The sequence below is a fragment of the Calidris pugnax genome, unplaced genomic scaffold (genome assembly GCF_001431845.1).
Source record: "Calidris pugnax isolate Ruff unplaced genomic scaffold, ASM143184v1 scaffold215, whole genome shotgun sequence".
Classification (NCBI taxonomy): domain Eukaryota; kingdom Metazoa; phylum Chordata; class Aves; order Charadriiformes; family Scolopacidae; genus Calidris; species Calidris pugnax.
Genome location: NW_015090997.1, coordinates 1413560 through 1418770, shown reverse-complemented (window position 1 = coordinate 1418770; position 5211 = coordinate 1413560). Strand labels below are relative to the sequence as shown.

At 56.1% G+C, this 5211-nt stretch overlaps 1 long non-coding RNA gene across 1 annotated transcript; it reads left to right on the top strand.

Annotated features, from left to right (window-relative positions):
• Positions 1–2099: 2099 nt before the first annotated feature.
• LOC106895808 lies at positions 2100–4345 on the top strand. The gene is made up of 3 exons (XR_001413513.1): positions 2100–2214; positions 2560–2733; positions 3436–4345. It is a non-coding gene; the product is annotated as an uncharacterized LOC106895808 (long non-coding RNA).
• The last annotated feature ends 866 nt before the right edge of the window (positions 4346–5211 follow it).

Genomic DNA, 5211 nt, shown 5'->3' with positions numbered 1-5211 from the left:
ATAGAAACCTGCAATTATGACAAGCCCATAAATGCATCTGTTGGAGAGACCGGGATGGGTTGGGATATCCAGTTCCCAGCCAGGGAAGGTTTGAGGAGGGTGGAGGGATGCAGGGAAGAGCCAGGAGCTATTTCAGCTCCCTCTGCCACCCCCTCCCCTCCTGCTGCTCCAGCTCGAGTGCTACCAAATGCTTTTTTAAGGGGAGCTGTGCCAGGGATGCCTCGGCACACGCAGCACGAGAGCGGATGGTCGCTCTGCCCCGCGCAGGGAAATCCCTTTGCTGCTGGAGAGGCTGCAGGAGGGGGAAGGATGGGGATGGAAGAGGAGTGGGCACAAACGCATCCTGCTCGGAGTGATGGGGCTGGTTCATTGAGCAGAGCCCTGGCAGGCTCTGCTGCATCCTCCTGCCGCTTTTCAGCGATAGCTGTCGCCTTTGATAACTGCAGCCCCTTGGGTCCTGCCCCTGCGGCTGGAAAAGCATCATCTTGCTCCATGCCCACCCCCAGAGAGATGGGGCTCCTGCCATCCTGGGGAGGAGGGTTGATGCAGAGGGGATGCTGGTACCCCCTGATGCTGGAGGATCAACCCCGCAGTGGGGCGAAGATGCTCAGCACTTGGGGTGAGGCTGGAAGAAGGGGCAGAACGGATTTATGGGCAAAACCCAGGGTTTTACAAGCCTCCCGTTGTGCTCCCTGTTTGCTCCTTCCTTTGCAGAGCGAGGGCAAGCGCTGGCAGCCTGGCAAGGCTCGAGCAGCCTCTGGTAGCCACTGGGGTGTTTTCCAGCAGCGGGGAGGGTCTGAGCAGTGATGCTGAGGCCGTTCGGTGTTGTCATCCGTGACGCAGACGTGTCACCATCCCCTGGGGTCCCCATACAACAGCTTGTGCCAGCTCCTGCCGTCGCGACAGTCTCTGGCTCTGCAAGTGCAGGCACCTGGGGCAGGAGCATCTGTGCCCACAGTGGGAAGCTGGCCACAAAGCCCAGCCATCCTGGGAAGGTCACATCCCGGGGATGGAAATCCCTGCCTGGCCCTGAAGAGCTCAGGGAAGTGGGGGAGGACACGCTGGCTCTGCCTTCTCCCTTGGACACCCCTCTGACAGCACAGAGTTAGAGGCTGAGAGCACAGGAATTGGGTGCTGGTGCAAAGCTCTTCTCTTCCTGGGTTTCACCAGGAAAGAGGGAAGGCAGGAATCTGGGGAGCAAAAAAAACAGGGCTATCACCTTTCCCAAACTGTCCTGGGAAATCTAGGGGAAGAAACATGGACCTGGGGTTAAACCCCTGGATTCCAGGTCTCAGCAGATGGAGCGTCTACTCCAGCTCTGACACAGCCCGTGCTGTGACCTGGGGCAAATTCTGTCACCTCCCCTGCCCTGAGCCCTCCCCTCACACATGAGTGTGTGCATCAGCAAACACCCGGGGACACCCACAAATGCCTCCGGGCACTTTTGCCTGGCAGAACATCCCTGGTGCCAGCCCCAAACACCAGCACAGCTTTTCTCTGGGGAGGGCAATGGTTCTGCCACGGCTGTGGGATGCTGCTCCCCTCCAGGGGGGTCCTCTCCCCTTCTCCCAGACTTTTTTCTCTCCCCCCAACAAACCCACCGAGCTGAATCCCCACCACGTCTTAGTCCTCATCACTTCTCAAGCCCAGGTCACTGCCAGGGGTTTCCCTGGGGACCTTGCTCCTGCCTTTCTGCGGAAGCCTCCCTGCAAAACTGCTTTCCTAAGAACTCTGGAGTAAAAAAAGAAAGAAGAAGAAACAGCCCCCTTGTTCTGCTACGATGAACTGGCTCTTTTTCCAGTCACAAGGGCGAGCTGAAGCAAAACTTTCCATGCTGAGCAGGAACAGAAAGAGAGAGGGAGAAGTATGAACCCTCCTTTTTTTTTTAAAAAAGAAAAAAAAAGAAAAAAAAAGAAAAGAAAAACAACAACAACAAAAAAAACCCCAACAAAACACAAAAGCCAGCAAAGCCGAGCGCTGTCTTTCCCCCATCTCCCTCCTTTTTGGAACAAGCTGGCGGGTTTGCAGAAGGGTGTTTTAAGCAGGAGCAGATGCCGGCGTTCCTCGGGCTGGGAGGGGCGAGCCGAGCCCAGGAGGGATGCGGAGATAGAAAACAGATTGCAGCAAATATTTGTGTTTATAATTGCTGCGCAGGCCGGTGGTGCGAGGGGCGCTGGGAGCCAGCTCTTGCGCATCCGGTGCCTTGAAATATGGGTATTTAAGGAGTTTTATTGCCCGGTTGTGTGCGAGTTTCCTGGCTGGCTTGCTTCAGGGGTCAGAGAGCCAGAAATGTGGTTTGAAAGCTGAAGGTCCCCGTGAAACCTCAGGATGCCAGGAGCCGGGGCGGGAGGGACGGGGTATCAGGTGCTGCCTTTTGGGCTGGGAAATGGGCTGGGAGCCACCAGCGGAGCTGAAGCTCTGCAGAGGGAGGGAGAGGTGTTCGGATCCAGGGTCTTTTTGGGTCCCTGATGTGGGGTTGGGTCCCCGGAGGATGGTGGGCGGTGATCTCTGCTGCGGTGGTCCTGGTTATTGGCAGTGCTTTTTTCCACTTGGCTGTAGGAACCAGAAGTCCTGAGGGTTCCTGATCCACAGAGGTGAGGCTCTGGACGCACAGGGGGAGGACAGTCCCCGTCCCGCAGCGCTGGCTCCCCACGTACCATGGAAGCAACGAGACCATCACCCAGAGGAGGGCTTGCTCCAGGGTAGCCGTGAAGACCTCTCAGCTTCTTGACCGTAAGTTTTTTAGGACGTATCTTTGGATGCACTGGTGGTTTTCTGGTGCAGATGTGCCCACTAGCAGCTTCCAAAAAAAAAAAAAAAAAGGCAAAGAAGTCAAATTGAGGCCAGCTCTCCAGTTAATACAAACCAGCAGCCCAAGGCCAGCGTTTGCCCATCGCTGCTGCTCTCTAGCTACCTCCGGGTTCCTCAGCCTGGAGAATTGCAAAGGTATAAAATCAGCTTTATACCTTTGCCAGCACTAGACATTCAGTAAATCTGACCGAGGGAAAAGGGGTCAGAAAGGAAATTGGGCTGTACAAGTAGTACCAGTGTCCTGGCTCACCGGGATAACGGCCGAGAGGCTGGTGGAGCATCGGGCTGTCGGGATGTGCCTGGATCTGCCCGGCTTCCTCCAGTGTCAGTCGGCTTCTGTGATGAACCTGTTCTTCCCAAAATCCCGGCTATAGGTTCCTCCCATTAGCAGTGCCCTCCGTCCTGCTCCTGCTAAATGATTCATCCCGAACACTCTCGTTATTGCTCCCATTAGTCAGGCTGACATAAATTCTTCTTTGACAAAAAAACCCTATATGTTTCTCATCAACTCAGCTCAGCCCTGATGACTCGTGTCCTTAAAACCTGATCCAAATTATGTGACTTTTCCGCAACCCCCCCCCTTCCCAGTGATTTTAAAATGATGTACCTGCTTTTGCTTTTTAGCCCATGAAGGGGGAAAAGAAATGAAATGGGGTAAGAGCCAGCCGTGCCTCTGCTGACCTGTCCCTAAGGAGCTGGGAGACCCTTCCTGTGGAGGCAGAGGGCTGGATCCCAGTCTCCCAGTGCCGAATCCTTCGGGATGCCTTCAGGAAGCAGCACGTGGCGTGATGAGCCAGCCTGGCTCGAGATGCTCCTTTCTAAAGGTTGCTCCAAGAACCCTGTCCTGGAAGAAACCGTCTCCTTTGAAGGTTCGTATCTGGTTGCATCACTCCTTGCCCATTGCAAGGGATGGGTTTGGGGTAAAAGTGGCAGCAAACAGGGCTCCTCCACCCCAGCCCGCTGTCCTGGGGCGGGGGTTTGGTCTTGCTGGGCCCAGAGGGGGCTTTGTCTGAGGGTACAAGGGTGTCTGGCTGGGGACAGCCCTGCACGTTGGCACTGGGTGGCTCCGGAGCGGTGGGCACGCAGCCGCCCTCCTCCTGGAGCGGGTCCCAGCCCTGCAGCACGGGCAGCTCTGGGGACAACAGTGACAGCCTTAAAAGGGGTGACAAGAGCAGCAGCTCGGCTCTCGTGTGACCAGCTCGGGCTCAGGAGGAGCACCACGCTGGGAGGAGAGGCAGGGACACTCCAACAGTGACAATTCCCCATGGATTTCCTCCTTTCACCAGCTCTTTCCCAAAATCAACGTCACGTTGGTTTGGGGGCATCTCCCCTGCCCGGCGTGGGGTGAAGTGACCCGTGTGGAGCAGGGACAGAGCTGCTCTGGTTGGGCCATCCCTGGCCACCACGGCTCTGCTGTCATGCTCAGAGCAGGGAAATGTGCTGGCCCCAATACCAGCAGCCGCCCAAAATACTCCTGCCAGCTTTCTCAGGAAGGTTAGATGTTGTTTGTGGAGACGATGTGGGAAAGATGAAAATCCCCCCCCTCTCCCTCCCTCCCTCCCTCCCTCCCTTCGCAGCGACCCTCCCGTGGGGAAGCGGCGCTCGCTGGGAGCTGACTTCTGTCGTTTCTGGAAAGCAGTGCTTTGAGCAAACTATTTATAAACTGAGTTTTCTTTAACTCCTGAAATTGAGCCATAACTTCAGACAAACAGAAAAGACAAAAGAAAAAAAAAAAAGAAAGAGATGCAGGCAAATAAATGCAGGCAAAAATAAATATACAGGCAGCCTAAATCTGCAAAGCAAGTAGTAATTCTGGGAAGGGTCTGGGTTTGGAGGCATCTCCAATGGGGCTGGTAAAGGGTCTTCTCAAAAGGCTTCCAGTGGCCTGGGGGGTTGAGGAGCAGTGGTGGCACTACCTGTGGGATGGGGCTGGTGGGATTTTGCCCGGCTGCCCAGCACCATAACTGCTTCCCGACCGAAATCCTGCTGATATTTCAGCCTCGCGTTGCCTCTGCCCACCAGTAATCACCGCGCTGGGAAATGCCAGGCAGCGTGACCTTTCTCAGCACGGCTCCTACCCGCATCCATGCAGGGGATTTATGGCCCTTTATCACTCGGGTTTTTACAGGCTCATTTATCACCGTGTCCCGAAATGCCAGCGGGGTCGGGCGATGCTGCCCAGCCCCTGCCGTGTGCTGCAGGGCACGGCCAGGATGGTGCTCCTGCATCCCCTGGAGCTCCTGCATCCCCTGGTGCTCCTGCATCCTTGGTGGCACCGGGGGCTCCTTTCAGGCTGTTGGATGGGCAGCACCTCCCTTTCCCGTCAGACCACCTCGTTTATTTTAAGCCTTTCTTCCAGCTCGTGCTGCCATGGGACTCGCTGGCACGTGCCCACCCACG